At 26.9% G+C, this 18,382-nt stretch overlaps 1 protein-coding gene and 1 long non-coding RNA gene across 3 annotated transcripts in view; one reads left to right on the top strand and one right to left on the bottom strand.

The window, feature by feature from the left end:
• The window catches only part of LOC147808208 (uncharacterized), a 306,815-nt gene that overhangs the window by 163,210 nt on the left and 125,223 nt on the right, over positions 1 to 18,382 (top strand). The window lies entirely within an intron of this gene.
• LOC107454132 (toll-like receptor Tollo) overlaps positions 1 to 18,382 on the bottom strand; it is a 201,647-nt gene that overhangs the window by 129,710 nt on the left and 53,555 nt on the right. The window contains exons 1-2 of one of the 2 annotated variants that reach the window (XM_087166170.1): positions 13,783 to 14,119; positions 882 to 949 (exon numbers count right to left, since the gene is read on the bottom strand). The gene's annotated coding sequence lies outside the window, so the exon portion shown is untranslated. Of the gene's footprint in view, positions 1 to 881; positions 950 to 13,782; positions 14,120 to 18,382 lie in introns of those variants that run through there. The other variant, XM_087166169.1, reaches the window with a different exon arrangement.

Below are 18,382 nucleotides of genomic sequence, written 5' to 3' on the forward strand. Positions count from 1 at the left end.
ACTAGGAAGAAATTGATTGAGAAGAAAATTAAAATCTTTTGGTTCGCCAAGGTCATTATGTCACTTTCCCCTTTAGTTTTTATTCGCTACCATTCGAATGCCTTATTTTTATTCTTATTTTTTCAAATGCTGAATGCTAGAAATAAGTGGAAAAAAATTTGGACTACGCAAGATAGGGGTTTAATACGTCCGCTGAAACAACGATCCAATAAAGTTAATGTAAGTTTCCAGCACAGCGAATCACAAATGTCGAAGAAATTTATTGGATTGCACTTCAATATTGCTGACTGGTACGTAAGAGGTTTAATTTTAGCTCGGTAAGTTATTCAATTAAAATTAGATAAATAGAGGGTTTTTTTCTTTTAATTCTAAATAAAAAAACTCTTTTTGGTGTTACGTCTCTGGGCATTCCTAACGTGTGAAAACCAGGCATAGATAATAAGCATATAATCAAGAAACGATGTAATAAAAAATTAATCTGTTTTTTTGTGATGTTAATTTTTTAGGCGCAGTTAAATTAAGGAAAGCAACGAGAGAAAGTCACAAAGTATATTGAGGTAAGGTAATTGATATAGCGTGTCTTTACATCTCTCAGCTCACACCGGGCTTAACATGAAAATTCGCGAAACCAAATCATTGTGCAAAATAAATATAACAACAATAAATTACTTGAAATCAATGATGAATCTTTAAGGAAAATTTTTGAAAATCAAAGCTATGTCTTTGAAAATATTAAAAGACCATTATTCTATTTGATGCAAACAAAATTGGATTATTTGGTGGTACTGCACTAATGGAATTTTCGATGACAGAACAATTGAAATTAACAACTTCTACAATGATTATGATACTTTTTAAGTAAATGATAGTTTTAAACTTACCAAGTAACTAGGTGAGTTCAGCCACCGAAAATTTTTGAATTTTATGTGTTTCACCTTCAACTTTAAATCTAAAATGAAAGAAAAATGAAAATTATTAACCAATAAGACAGAATCAAAATTTAAATATACACTTAAAAGATAAAATAAACCAGAATGATGTATATAAGATTAATAAAGCATAGAAGATTAATTAAAGTTAATAATTACTTATAAGGAAATTTTAGGAAGCACAATTTGTACACAAATGTCTAAATTTAACTCCTGAAAAAAGAGCAAAATCCAACTTCTTAAAGAAAGAGCAAAATTGATACACTTTTGTACCCTTTTGGAATTAAGTGATTCAATTGAATATTACGGAATTACATATAAACTATTATATTAATCCGCAATATACAGATCAAACTATACAATGCATTCTGAAAACTTGCACAAGTACGGTTAAGTATTATTGAAAATACTATCAAAGTTTAAAAATGTTCAATTATTATTTTGCACAAACAAATTATTCTGAAACATCGTAAGTCCTTTAAAAGCTTCACAAATTATCATAGTAATTTTTGTTCTTATTGATTAAAATCAGATTTTCAAATTCATGTTGTAGAATATATTTCTAACACCATTTATGAATTACTGTCACAATACATAATTACAATAGGTATGGATAAAAAAACATACGTTTTTATGCTTCACCATACTAAAATTGAAATAGTATAAGAAAATTACATTAACATGTAAGTATTAAAAAACCCATTTTGTTGAGAATTCTTTGCCAAATTTTTATTTATGCATTGTATTTAATAGTGAAAGATATTTCTATTATTGGTGAATCGCACTTACATCTTCATTCAAGCATTGCATTTTATCTTATACAATATATTTCATACATCATTTACTATTTCCTGTCAAGTATCTTATTCAGCATTTCTATTAAAATGCCGAAACAGGTTAGACAACCTCTCTCCTGCAGAGGATAAATAAATCTGCAAAAAAGTAAACAAATAATAAAAGAAATTGCTACACAGCTTTTAAACTTAAACTCGTGAGTTAAGGTTAGAATTAGTACTTTCTTTAGAAGTGGGGAGTTAGAAATCATGTCTTTAATGTGTTTAGAGTATACATAAAAACCGTATTTACACGTGCAGGTCGTCGACATTTATGATCGACCGTTAAAAACGTTCAAAATGAGCTTAGGAAAAAATTACATCGAAATTGCCGAACCTACGCACTTTTTTGTTAGCTTTATGTATGCGGTCATACGGAACGCATTTAACCCTTCTTTTTTTTTTCAAACTTCCGCGAGAAAAAAAAACTTAATTAAAAATTGAAAACTCTATTCTTGTTCGAAATGCCAAGTGCAAATAGTGCTTAAGAGTATTTACAATATTTTGATAATGTTATTAGGGGGGGGGGGGTTGGCTGTCAAACGATTTGTGTGAAAATTTAGAATTTTTCTTATGTACGGCGGAAGATTTTATAGATATTTTCTTCCATTATCCTCTTAATTTCGGAAAAATCTATTGCCGAAGCAAATGCGTCATTGATTAAGCACAGAAAATTCAGTGACATTTGACAATGACAATTCAAATGACATTTTATTATTCAGTTATTACTCACTTGATTTAGGAATAAAATTTTTTACAAAAACAACTGCATTAATGGTAAGTATAGAAAATTTGACAGAAAGAAATATAACTTGTAGTGAGACACTTAATTACTAAAGTAAATAAAATAAATACATTTCCAATTAACTAACATTCTATGGCAAGTTCGGCGTAAATTTTCAACAACGCATCTGCCAATAGAAAACGATAATTTTCTTACAGTGCAACATCTTCTTCTGTTAACCGTAATCTATATATATATATATATATATATATATATATATATATATATATATATATATATATATATATATATATATACTGGTTACAAAAATAAAAGCCAACGAATAAAACAATATTTGGAAGTGTTCTATTGCAACAAATAATGGCGTTATTTTACTATAGTAGTAACATCGAAAGCAGCATTATTTGAAAATACTATACCAACGAATAAAATATGTTTCGAAAATGCTGCACTAACGAATGAAATACTATTTGAAAGTTTCATTCAAATCAAAGGTTATTTTTAGTAATATCTCTAGCATTTGAAGAAACGTCTACATATCTTTAAACCAAATACTTGTTTTTTCTAGTAAAAGAACCGTTGAAAGTGAGAATAAAGGAAAAAAATATTATTTGAAAATACTATAACAATGAATAAAACATTTGATCAAATTATACTTACGAATAAAATATTATTAAAACTATTTTGAGTATTAATTGGGGTTATTTTTAATGATGCTTCAAGGATTTGAATTATTATCTATACAGATAGCTACATCTGTTTCACTTACATCTCTCTGAAATTTGTAAATTATCAAACAAGAAATCTTTTTTTAAATTATTACAAACTAATAAAATATAATTTAAAAATATTATACAAACGAATAAAACAATATTTGAAATATTATACATTCAAAAGATATATTTAATCCTGTTTCTAGGATTTGGGGAATAATTTACAAACTCTAGTTTTGTCAATATATGTAAAAGTAGTTTATAGAATTTAAATTTAAAAATGCAGGAAATTTTTTTCTAATTATTACAGTTTGTAAGAATTATTTCACTTTTTTAAATAGAAATAAGAAAATCATACTGTGCTAAGTTCAATACTTCAATAAGTTGGGGCTTTGAGATCAGTACAAGAGATTGATAAGAAATCTCCCGTGGCTTTTTTCACTTTAATATTCTTTTATGTATGTAAATGTAAAAAAAGTTTTAACTAATCTAAAGTTAGAATAAAATAGCTCAAAATATATATTGCGTTTTTCGGTTTAAATTACATATTTCGTCGAATAATAAATAAGAGTCTTTTTGTTAACAACTTCAATACGATAGAAGGGAGCTGTTGTAAAATTTATCGGACCAGTCCGAACTTACTCAAAGGACGTGCGACTGATGAAAGGGAAATTTACTATGCATAATAAAGTGGACACAAGCCACACACATACACACTCAATAATAAAAACACGTCTACCAAATGCGTGCAATGCATGCCAAATTATTCTATCTTAATAGAGATATCTCAAAGTTACAGTGAAAAGAAGCACGATTTAACCGTCAGAGTGATATTAAATACAAAATTAATGAAGGTAGGGAGAAGACAAACGAAACTAACAAAGTTAACCCACAAAGCAAAAATGGGCAGGAAAAAACTGCATTAAAAATTAAAAAAAAAAAAAAAAAATGAAGGGACTGGTGATAGCAATCATTTGCAATCAATGTCAATCAGTCCCGACGTATCTTGCGTTGCAGTAAATAAAAAAAACATAAAAGAAAAAATTAACAAATAAAAATAAAAAACTGAATCGCCGTAAATTTGAGGGGCGGAGCCTTGGAAAATCTTACACCCAACGTCAGCGAAAAACGGAAAAAGAATATTAAGATAGAGAAGGGAGAAGAAAATAATTGCTAAGTTCCAATCTTACCTTAGTATCAATTTTATCCCCCTCCCCCCACAAAGTCATGCATTTCAACAAAAATAAAAATAAAATCTCTTTTAGGTTACTTGACAGCATAAATGCTGAGGAATAATGATTTTTTTCTCGAACACTCTTATGAGGAAAGGGGAATGAAACGTAAATGTTTCATTAAGTGGAGCTTTAAGAAGTTTAAAAATGAGAAGAAATTTTAAACACTTTGTTAAACACTATTCATTATACTCGAGCCTTATCGTTTCTGCGCATTTCTTATGCGCGATGTATAAAGAGCTTCTAAAAAATTCATTCAATACAATAATTGCAATATACTACAATAAAAGAAAACGATTATGTATCGCAAACGATTTTAATTCGACAGATCCAGACGATACAAATTTCTTATTTCAAAACGATATTTATTTTAATTATCAGACGACATTTACCTTTAAACCTTTTTCATTTCAAACGATAGTAATATTCTTTTTGCAATAGAGATAAATTTAATGACGATTCGGTGACATCATTTATGAGTAGTATTGCGAACGTTATGTGAAAGAACAATTTTTTCAAGTACAATTTTTAAAAATTTTTTTTTTTTTTCGCTGACAGTTGCTCCGGGGTAAAGCATGGTTTTTTAAACTCCGTGTTAAACCAAGAAGAATTTTTAACTATCAACGAAAGATTGAAATTTAAATATAATTTGTTGAATATGCAATAACTTAACCCAAAAGTTAAATGAAACTTCTTTAAACAAACTTTATGCAAATGTAAATAGTTTCTGACTCAATAACTTGGATTGTTAAAGCTCAAAATAATATCTAATTCATAAAATGAATTTCACTAATAATGATTAAGAAAATTATAAAATCGTACTGATTAATTAAGTAACTTAATTACAAAGACAATAGCACAGTGCAAATTGAAAATACGTGATGAAAATTCAATAAAATACATGAAATTTAAACTCTGATTATTTTAAACAAAAAACATGAATGTCTATAAGTTAATTTGTTCTAGTTAGGAAGTAATTAAGGAATTCGTTAGGATCGAGTTTGCAGAAAATGTGAATCTGTCAAAACTATTTTAACACAATATTTTCATTGAAAAAAAAAACATATCGATAGTCGAATTCGATCTAAAACCGGAAATAAAATCCTGACTTCAACTCTAATTTTATATAATAATCCATTTCCATTAAATATGGTTAATAAGATAAGAGGTTTACTTATTTACATTATTTCCAAAACCTTATTACCGAACATTACCTTCCGTTAATGAAATTACTCTGAGACAGATAATTTGAGCTGTTTAATATGAATTCCAAACAAAGGTAATTTACAAACTTCTTTGCTTGGAAAAAAAAATCAAAATGCATTAGAATTAAATAAATTATATACATTCATAATTTTTTTTGATTTACAATACTTTTCTCTAAATTTAAAACACTAAAAAAGAAAAGGCATGAGTAAAAACTAAGTCAAAAACGTTTTATTATTATCTAAAGCATTTTCGTACTTATTATTACTATCTATCAAAAAATATAAATTTCATTTAATAGAAAATTATCCACAAAAAAAAAAATTAAATATAGAAATTTCCTAAATTACCAACACCATATCTGAGGGAAATACATTATTATTTTCCAGTCGTTTGTATTCGAATAGAACATTATTAAATTTCTGGAAGCTTTTCCAACCTGAACATAGATATCATTAAAATAAAATAAATCGGAAGCAAAAAAAATCCATCACAATACTATCAACCCAAGCCACAAGGGTTTTTGAACTCCAGGAAATAAAATATCATATTATCAAACTTTAGAAAAGGCTATTAGAGGTTAGATTACATTGCCTCACAGGTAAGATCATTTTGCCCAAAAGATCTTCATTACAAATTCTTTTCAGAAAAAAAAATTTTTTTTTCAACGTTCAGTCAAATGAACAGTTGAAATTCTATCTCAACTCCACGCATGAATTGGTTCGATTAGAGGTCGCAGTAGGTATGAGAATTTTTTTTTTTTTAAGTGTCTATTTAAAATGTGGGAAGTAAAATATTTAATTATTGAAAATGCACAACTGAAGTTCTGAAATGAACTTTTTACAAAACAGTTTCTGCGTTAGATATATAATACTGAAAAAAAAACACACAAAAAAACATAATCATAAGTTCAAAAATCTAAATGCATGTTTTTTCTTTTGAAAAAATAGCAAACTATTTTAGGAAAATACTTGCGATTTAAAAAAAAAGGTTTAGTCTGTAAATTAAACTGATTGTTTTTCAGAAATTTTTATAAAATTATAAATACACTTTTATTACAACTTCTACAAAATTTAAAAGAATAAAAAAGTTACTGATTACTTTTTTTTTCCAACTTTTATCTCATCCGATTTACTTCGAATTATTTTGCAGTTGATTGCAGTAATTAATTATTTTACATTTTATGCAGAAATTAATTATTTTACATTTTACGCAGTAATTAATTATTTTACATTTTATGCAGTAATTAATTATTTTACATTTTATGAAGTAATTAATTATTTTACATTTTATGCAGGAATTAATTATTTTACATTTTATGCAGTAAATAATTCTTTTACATTTTATGCAGTAATTAATTATTTTACGTTTAGTTTTTATTCCTAAAATAAAACGCATCTAGAAATATATTTTAACATTTGACCTGATAGAAATATATAGAAATAAAATGTCAGCATGTAAAAGATGCTTTTAATAATTTTTCATATGTTGAGTAAAATGCTATTCAAAACTTTATAAAGAATAAAAATATTAAATTACATTTATTAGTGAAGATCTGTATCAAGAAAAATAAAATACAATATTCTTGATGAAAGTACATTTTTATAAAATGATGAATTTCAAAATAAATAAATAACATTCAGACTTATAGATGAAATTTTAAATCAAAAAGTTGTATTCATAATATAATCGAGTTAAAGTAAATAAAATTAAGTTTTAAAATTTTCGCAGAAATTGAAACAAACGATTCTTTCCATAATTAAATTTATTACATTTTAATCAAATTTTAGATTAGTAGAAACGTATTCTGTTCAACAAATAGTGCATCGGAGCTTTTAAATAATAATTCTTTTTACAAAATATGCATCGTAATTACAATTTTTAGCTCTTTTTTCCAACAATTCAAGATAATAATATAAGATATTTAGAACGTAATTTTTAGTGAAAAAAAATGGTGTTATAACTTTATTAAAAAAAATGGTGTTATAACTTTATATTACATTAATCAGAATTAAGTAAATACGTGACACGAAGATGTTGAAAATATTCACTTAGAATTTTAATTTTTCATCATAATTTTTTCAATAAAACTAATATCTATAGATTTAAAAAAATCTTCTAATGTTGTCAGCTCACAACTACATAACTAGTATCATAACCATTATATTATAACTATATTTTATTAATAACTATATATGTAAAAAATTTTACTACTTTTCTAAAATATAATCATATAATTCGAAACTTTTTTCTTGCATCTTTTACAAGCATAATATTTGAAATTCACATCTTAGCGACCTTATATTATATTATAAGAAAGGAAAAATCATAGAACTTATTATTTGAAGAACTATTGTTATTAATTAAAACTTATATTATTTATAAATTAATTATTTATAACTTTTACTCCTAAGTAATAATATAATAAGATCTCTTATGAAAACGTACCAACAACATATTTAAAACTTAAATCTACTTCAGGTATTTAAGTTTCAGGTATTAAGTTAAGTTTAGAACTCTTTTTAAGTAAATCTTTCGCATCGTCTGCTGTACAAAAAATATCTAGTCATCATTCACTTGACTGGTGTAATATTAAAATCGTAAATATCGTTTGACAGCAACGAGTATATATATATATATATATATATATATATATATATATATATATATATATACAGTCAAACCCAGCTATAGTGGACACGGCTTATAGTGAACTCCCGGATATAGTGAACGAAATGCTCGGTCCCGTACCTTGCTTTACACGTATAATGTTATTTTTAGTGGATATAGTGAACCAAAAAAGTGAGGAAGTTGGATATAATGAACTTTTTTCTGTCTTCGACTTATTTCCCCCCCATTTTCTTTGCAAATAATTTTGAAATTTCTACTTCAAAATAAATACATATACCGATTTTTAAAACCATCTATAGAAACTACTTTAATGTGCAGGTTAAACAGGTTCAAAAAGCGGAATAACAGAAATTCAGGAAAAATTATCTGAGAGTCGGGAAGTGTTTCCATATCTGATGTTGAGAATTGCTCACCAGCTAAAGATTACAAATTTTTTTTTGTACGCAAGACGAAGAGTGATGAAAAATAACACATTTTTTGCTAATACATAATATTTTTCAGTCATTTATATGAATATAATGTAATAAAAGGGAGGAGTTTGGGAACCATTAGTGAAATTGCCTGCGTAACGGATATAGAACTCCCGGTTATAGTGAACAGAAATTTCAATCCCTTGAAGGTTCACTATAGCGGGGTTTGACTGTATATATATATATATATATATATATATATATATATATATATATATATATATATATATATATATATATATATATATATATATATATAACTGAAGAAGAGTAAATAGAACGGAATAAATGCTTTTATGTTATTCTCCGAAGCATCATGATAAAATTTCCAAATTTTACAACATTTATCAAATTTTATCACACATAATAAAACCATATTTTTATGTTAATTTTACCAAAATCACTACCAAAGCATTTCGTTAAAAATTACCTAGCATGTTGGTGCTACCATAGAGCCGGAAACATGGTAAATTTTACCATGTTCTATTAGTTTTGACCATACATTTTTTTTAGAGTGGGTTCAAATAAGAAAACCACTGATAACACAAACAAAGACACTTGTTCTTACACAAATCTTTAACAAACTTATTTAAACAGAAACATATTACCAGTTCTTTACCTGATACAATGTTGGGACATAAGTCTGGGCATCCACCAACATACAACTTCAATAAGTAAAACACCAGTTTTGATAAGCAATCGTTAAAAAAAGAAGAAAAAAAAGATGGCGATCGTGATGCTGCAGGCCTTGAGTTTAAAGGGAGATATAAAACCGCAAACAAGCTTTAAAAGAAATTTTACATCGATGACCTTGAACCTCTCAGGTATTCATTAACAATTCATGAGAACATGGCTTACAAAGGTATCCGGAAACTACGGAATGTTGGGCCATAATTAACACATTAATGAATAGTTGATATTTTAAAAGTCTATTTTTAGAATTTATGTTGTAAATATTCGATGTAAAGGAAAAAGTTTTAAATGTAATTATATACTTAAATAGAAAATAAAAAATAATAGAATGCGATATGCATTATTTGTTATTTTAACAACTTCGACATGCAATAAAATGTAATAACACTAATAATAAGGTGGCTGAGCTATGTTGTTAAAACAACAACATGTTAAGTTTCATTTTTAACGAAGTGCTTTCGCTGTTGAATGGATTTTTTTCTCATTTTCAAACAAAATTTAACATGGTAATTTTATTCGAATACCCACATAATTTCAGAAGCTATTTTTGTTTTAGAATTTATTGAGTATTAAACTTGCAATAGCAATTTTAGTATTTGCATTATTAAGAGGCTTCTAACCTCAACATCTTGGATTTTAGGTTCAATTCTTAATTTGTGCTTTCTCGATATTTTATTGTGCTTACCAAATTTCTGTTGATATTGTATTATTAGACAGCTTAAATACCTTTCGAAAAAGGTAGAAAATAAGAGGTCGCTTTATTAGATTAGAAGAATTATCGTTTGATAATTTTTAGAGCTTCGATAATTTTTTCCTAAAAACTTTAAAGCAATAAAATAATGCTATTTGTGGTTTGGAGTAAGCTATTTAAAACTACACGTTTCTCAGTTTTTATATTTTTTTAAAAAGCTAATCTTATTGCAGTTTAAATTTATGCAATACGATTTGGATGACGCTAAAAAATTTTCTTTAACGTTAATTGCATAAAACAAAGATATTTTTCAAAAATCTAAAAGCTAATAACTATTTTGTTTTTTCATTTAAATATCTTTAAAGAACTGAAGATAGTCGAATTGCCGATTGTTTTGTGAGAAAAAATTAATAGAAAAATTTATTGCACGCTTTATATTTCGAATTCCGACTGGGTGACGACCATATAATTTTACATGCATCGAAAAATAGTGCCAAATAGAGTAAATATTCACCGTCAGTTTATTTGTGAAAACTTAATGAAAAGGATTTAAAAAAATATTTAAAATTTCTCCCTCCCCGTCTCCACCCCCTCGACAGTTGAGTTCTTTCGGGTGAGGAAGATACATATTTGTATCAAATTATTGATTTTCAATTAAATTTACAGTTTTTATATCTTTTAAAATGGTAGAAATTGTATTATTAACATGACTGAGCAACAATTTTGTTTAAATTTCTAAGCTCATCAAATTTACAATAACCTGTGTAGTTTTTATATGGGTAGAAAAAATCAATGCCTGTTTGTACTACCACATAGGTTGTACTACCACATATACCGAGGGAGAAATCCTTCATGGAAAATTCTCTTTTACTTACATAAGTAATTTAAAAAATAGAAAATTAATTCATATAAACCTAAAGTAATCCATGAAGTTTCAAATACAGAATTTTTTTTTCATCGAAATATCAAAATGTAAACAAATTATGGCAGGATTATTTGGAGGAACGCAGTGAGGAATTTATCAAGCCACTATTTGTTTGCTTTTTGATGCAATAATTTATTTGCATTTACTTGGGATTAAGCTGAGGAGAAGTCATCCTGCAATAATTTGCTTTTATTTATAAAAGATTATGCAGAAGTTATCCTGCAATAATTTGTTTTTATTTATAAAGGATTATACAGAAGTTATCCAGCAATAATTTGCTTTTATTTATAAAGGATTATGCAAAAGTTATCCTGCAATAATTTGCTTTTATTTATTAAGGATTATGCAGAAGTTACCCTGCAATAATTTGCTTTTATTTATTAAGGATTATGCAGAAGTTATCCTTCAATTTTTTATTTTTATTTCCTTTGCATTTACTGAGGATTACACAGTGGAGAAGTTAATCTGCAATAATTTGTTTGCATTTTAATATTTCAAAAATTCTTTTTCAGCATTTGAAACTTCATGGTTTACTCTACGTTTGTCTAGACCCATTTTTCTCCAAACTTAAAATTTGAAAATACAAATAGAGATGAAACAGAATTCGTCATAAAAAGTTCTTTCCGCAGTATAGCGTCCTATAGTTTGCAATAGCATTTCTAGATTTTGTACTGTAAACAGATATATTACATTCTCGTAGCATCTAGTACACATTTTAGTATATTCTATTCATTGCTTACAAAATCCAATAGAACTTTCAGATTTTGTAAAATTTAAAAAAAATAAAATTAAAATAAAAACAATATAAAGACACTACAGTTAAAGATAGAAAATCCGAATCTTTTAACTTGTATATTTCCCCAAAAAAGAAGTTAACAAATATCCACTTAATTACATCAGAAATCAAAAATAGCTGGTTTATTCCTGAATTTATAGCTACTAAATATAAAAACCAGCTTACTAAAACAAGTAAAAGTTTCCATTTATAAACGTAACTCAATTAAAATTTTATAATGATATTATCTACAGATAATTAATATTTAAAGACGAGACAGTATTTAAGAACATTCTGTAGTTAATTAGTTAAGGATACTCAAAAGTTAAGATTTAAAGAAAAGATTAGCTTTAAATAAAGGGGACATAATTAGTTTTACAAAAGATTTATAATTTAAATACAAAATAAATAAAGGCAATTAAAGTTTTCGATTCTTAAGACTTTCAAAGCAAATAACTAATTAATTTGTTTTGAAAGTTTTCTGTAAAGACTTATATAATCAGATTTATACTGTAACAAGTAGTATGTGATTAGTCAACAATCTGACGTAATGACTAATTTAAATTCAAAACTTGCGTACATATTTTTTTTTTCCAAAAATAAATTGATTTGAAAAATAATAGCGCAAATCCCGATGGAATTTGTTGAAACTTCGCTTTGAGAAACTTGAGACAATATTAATCTTCTAAAATTCAAAAATAGAAGCTTGAATGAAATGCTTGATTTCACGGCGTTAATTATATAGTCAGGTTTTAACTCTTCGATGCTCGTGGGAGACCGGTGTCCCTTTTATATATTTTTTCTGGCTCTCTAAATACTATATATATATATATATATATATATATGAGTATTTTTTAAAAAACAGTTAAATATTTGCAAAAAAAAAATTTATATTATCGAAATTTGTACAAAGATATAAAAATAAAGAAAAAGTAGTTTGATTTTTTTTTCATTCATTTTCCTAAATTTATTAATAATTGATTCAGCAAATTAAAGAAATTTTAATAATGATTAATTTTAATTAATAATGATTTACTATTTCTCTTAGATCTAGATAACTTTTCTTCATAATCTAACACTAGAGCTAACGTAGCTCAGGGACCCGGGTTCAAATCCTGGTGTTGACTGGTCTTGTAAATTCTGCTTTCTTTTCGGAAAAGCCACAATGCTGACTTAGCAATTTTATACTTTTTAATTGTTGTTGTTGTTAAAATAAGATTTTTTTTTTTAAAAAATTGCAGAGTTTGTTTGTTAAAATAACAGTACTAAACTACTTAAAAAAATGGAAAATACTGTTATTTAAAGAAACATTTTTAAATAAGAGTATTTTTCTGTGAAATAAACTGTTTTATACTGGCACACCAGCAGACATTTTTTTTTCTGTAAATTTAACAGGGTTTTTTTTTTTACACTGTACTCACATACGTTAAAACTTGTTTACAATTTCAGGGTCGTCATTTAATCTCAAATATTGTTAACTCTGAAAAGATTAAACTATTTGGAGATCAGTTTATTAAATTTAAAGAAATTTGGCCGTCGATAAAATTAAATAGTTTCATCAAGATTTAGATAGATAACAAAAATTTACTTTGTTTCAGAATCTCTAGTGTAATTAGGGATGCAAAGTTTGGTTTCCCAAGTTATAATTTAAATTATTTTTTTGAATCATCAGAAGAATCTAGAGAACAATAGAATCTATTATAAATAATTCAACGATCTATAAATTGTAATCCTTTATAACTAGCACGCCTCAGAACTTGATGACAGTTTACTTCAAGTTTTTTCATCTGAGTCTGATATAATCTCAATTCCCAAACACTCACTCTATAGCAAAATAATATAACTATATAAATTCATTAAACTTAGAGATACGCAAGGTAGATAGAATTAAGTAAGTTACAACTCAAAATTAAGCAAGAGGAACTTGAATATAACTTACTCAAAAGTTTGTTGCAGAATCTCCAGTAGAATCTTGGAACACAAAGTTTATGTTTGCCAAGTCTACCACTAAGCTTCCAAAACGAGTTATGAATTATTTCGAGTTGTCAGATCTGTACTCACGCAGTCTATGCTAATTCCAAGAGATATTTTACAAATCCTATTCTGTATGTGCTGCCAACCGTTTGTGGCTCGTATATCCTAACTTCCTGGCTATTCGAACTGAAAACGATACTAGTTGTTGGTAGAAGTTTTATGGTGGGGCGTTGCCAAAAACTTCAGGATCGGTTCTCAGCTTTGACTGTTTTATTGCTAAAATTTCCTTCTTTTCCATACTCGAGTAAATTCATTTTAGAACTCGCTTATATACCTTCCGGTGACGAACAGGTGAGTGGGGGGGTTATACCCGTCCCCTCAAAATTTACAATCGCTGTCACCCATCTGGGCGATATATTTACGACGCACATTAACTCGTAAACCATCATCAGACGCTTTTTGACACTGAATACAGTAATCTACGAAATCTCAGCTTCACTGAAAAGTTACATTCAGCTTTTTTGATGACATTCACATGGAAAAAATTTGTAGATTTCGTCTAAAAGCCTATCTTTTGATCGCCTCCTTTAAATCTGCTTTTATCTTAAATTCATAAAATTGCGTAACAACTTAAGTTGCGTTTCTTTTGAGTAAAAATAAATGTCCTACACGAAAATATCATTACATTTAATGAGTCCTATAACTATACATACATAAAAAAAGACAAATAGAAGCAAAGATAAAAAATAGAACTAAAAAATTAAAAAAAATTCTTTAAGAATATTTATGATAGTTCCTGGAAAAACGTTTAACAAACTAAACTTTCATTTTAGGAGCAAAATATAAAACTTGCCCTAAAAGTTAAATAATAGGTTCAAGTGTTGCACGCACACAAAAACTTAAAGCGAATAATACCTATTTATATTACAGTTAATATATAGTTCAAAAAATGCTTAAAATTTTTTGTTTACAAGTATACATTTTTGATTTATTTTGTGTGTTTCATTATCTATTCCGCTTTATTACACAGACTAGAGTCATATTTTAACATGTAAAGTAATTTGAAGTAGAAGAAAAAATATCGAAACATATCACTACTGAATAATGGTGGATTTAAATTTATTTGTTTAAAAAAAAATTAATAGTAAACAAATGTATAACTAAGTACAAAAAGGTAACTCAATTTTGAACAGGACGCATCTTAAAACTATGGCAAACCAAAAAACGTTAAAATGTGAAGGAGATATTAAGTATTCATATTTTATAAACTTTAAAGATATTTTATGAACTTTTTTGTTTAAGCTTACAAAGTAGTTAAGTTAAAAATAAAGTTATACTTATAAAAATAAAGAAAGTGCCTACTTAGCAAAAGGGAAAAAAAGTCACTTTTTTTAAAATTCTGCAACACGTAAAATTCTTGATAGATTTTCCTTGTTGTCTTCGTTATTGATTGAAATGATAAAAAAAAATATTGACTTCATTAAGACATGAACGTTTTGCGGAAGTTCAAAAATTGAAAAGGTGCAAATTTTTCTTTCTGTCTTTTTTCTTTGGTACCTTACAAAAGATAGATATTATTAGATAAGAAGTATAGTTTAAAAGCAAATAAAAGAAGATATCTGCAACAACATTAAAAAAAAATCTTATTTAAAAAGATTATCAGAAAGAAAGTATTAGACGTAGCTGATTTATTAGATATAGATGTAGTTAGCCCCGTGATAATGATAGATATATTTAATCAAGTGAAAAACATGAAAAGAAACAGTACTGAATAATATATATATTTAGATTTAGTACAGATATAATGATAGATATAATGCTAGCCACACTTAATACAGGAATAAACCTGATAATAATATAATAAAAACTTAATTTAACACAAAACTCCAAAAGTAATGTATTATTTAGCTGGTTAATTCAACTCCATTCATTTGTGTACCGATTAAAAGTACATATTACAGAATGTTGGTTATCGGAAATTATGGTAGACCTACTTTCTTAGGTATCAATTTACTTAAACCATATTTTAATAGGTATTTCAAAACACGTAGGTCAATTATATTTCGTTGGATATTTATTTCCCTTTAGTTTTTAAGGTCTGTAAGAAAGAGATTGGAGAGCTTTTGCATAGCGTTTGTCTTACGTTAACCGTAACGCTAATTAAATTCTCCACACCTTTGGGACACGGTGATTTGTAAGAAAAATTTCCCACAATGCAGCTCAAATAACGTTAACGTTAGATTTAGGGAGAACCATAACCTTTTGCAAAATCTCTCTAATAAGGAAAAATATCTTTGCTAAATATTAAAGTACAAAAAAGTTAGCACAAATTTTTTAAAAAAAATCTTAGTCTAAAGCCAATTGAATACCACAAAATAATAGTGAAATATAAAATAATCGTATTAAATGAAATCTACTCAACAACTGGACGTTGAAATTGCCCCCGTTTCCAACAATAACAAACAATTTCATTTAATAAAGCCGCAGATGGTCTAAATTCCACGTCTGTATGGGCAACAGTTTTCCCGCAAAGGAAATCAATAAAACTATTAAAAAAACATGAAAGAAAAGCCCTATTAAAATATACCAGATAAACCGATTCACGAAAAAAGATATATAGAACCGAAACGAAAGACTAATTAACCATTGAACAAGAAAAATAAAAAAAAGCAGAAGCAAAAATAGAAAAGTATTTGAGTAAAAAAACATAGCACTACACTATAGCTCTTGGTAAATGCTAATGAGAAAACTAGATATTTTTTCGTACGTGGGCAATATTTCTGCGAACAATGAAAAAGGATAAGTATGAGAGGTGTTTTCAGGATTGCTTTATTATACAACACATCTTGGTTATTAGTTTTAAGCTCATTACAGAGTTAAGAAGAGTTGTTTCAAATTTGTACCAGGAAATGTTATGGACCATTTCCATGAGAAAGAAGTTGCCACCCCGCTGAAGTAATAGTAGATGATCGTCTGCAATAAGGACAAGAGCACACAAATATTCCAAAAGTGTTATTTAAGTCTTCCGTATGGCTTTGCAAGGAGAACAAAAGAGAAATATATTTCGGACTTTAAAAAGCTAAGTAAGTTAAGTTGAAAGCGTAATGCCCTTGCAGCAACAGAAAAAGTAATAGTGTTTATCTTTTAAACATAAAAACAACAGATGATTTAAAAAAAAAAAAAAAGCACGGTACACAAATTATCTGGAGAAAAAAAATGAAAATTTATTCAAAAAATTATTTCATAAAACTGTTTTTATGATTATATATCACATAAGTAATTAATAAATCATTATATAAATTCAGTAATTAATGCATTTTTATTGTTGAAACACGCAATTTTTATTCCAAATATACGTAGTTTAACTTTAAGAAACTGTATATAAAAAAAAGAGAGAAAAAAACAGGCAATCGACTTTGGCATACAAATATCAGGGTCATTTCTCTACATAGCACTGACGATACTACTTGGCAATAGTACCGAAGCGGCTGTTTCTTTAAACTATGTGATTTGTAGTTTACGTGTTGTTTTCTGCTTTATTACAAACCTTTCTTTTTTTAGAAAAATTATATTAGCTTGAAAAAAGGAAATGTGCTAAGAGTTTAAACAATTCAGTGTGTTTTATGGGGAATATATAAATTGATTTAAATAAAAAATACAAAAATTTTAAGCATACAAGATTAAACAATATTTTGGTTGTACAAATATGTTACAATGCATTAATAATCATAGTAGGTTTCTTCATAAATAATAACAGCAATGTAAAGGTGTATTAAACAGTCATTTTATTTAGAATAAGATTTAAAACTTAAACCCGGGGGTCATAAAAGACTAATATTTTTACTAAATATTGAACAAATAAAAAAAATACGTCCAACAAATTCGAAAAAACTAAACATTTTGGATGATTTACTTACTAATACCATCGATTATTATTTAAAATAAAATAAAATATTGTTTTAATTAAAACATTCTATAACTATACAAATATTAAATCACAAAATTTTATTGGATTCAGCATTGTCTGAAATTATTTATTATAACTAATGCTTATTGTAACTTAAAAACTAAAATAAATTTTGAAAGTTCAAAGCATGAAATGGCCATGGGGAATTTTGTATGTTAGCTCAGAAAATAAAATGTATGAATAAATCATCAAATTCATTTCAAAATCCTCGCTCCAAGCCAGAAGTAAAATAAATTTCACAATAATTCTAGGTTAGGATAGCAGTCTTAAAAGTGCGTCTACGCAAAGATCGCACGTTCTAAACTATTAACTTTTTAAAGCATCGTCGGTTATTTTATCTATTAAGACAACAAAAAAAAAGCACAAAAACAATAAAGTGCTAGCGAAATGTTCATAAAAATTTTTGACCATCCTAAATGTTCTCAACTAATAAGAAAAGGGAAATGTAAAAGTGATAAAAATAACGTTGAAAAAAAAAACTGTTCTGGATTATTTTCATTACAGACTGAATTTATCGTTCCAAGTTCGTTTCGAACAGGAATATTTGTATTAAACGACGCGTATCAAGACCAGGTTCTTTCAAAAAGGCAAGATCGTC

The sequence above is a fragment of the Parasteatoda tepidariorum genome, chromosome 6, assembly GCF_982258835.1.
Source record: "Parasteatoda tepidariorum strain Cologne lab strain chromosome 6, Ptep-v5.0, whole genome shotgun sequence".
Classification (NCBI taxonomy): Eukaryota; Metazoa; Arthropoda; class Arachnida; order Araneae; family Theridiidae; genus Parasteatoda; species Parasteatoda tepidariorum.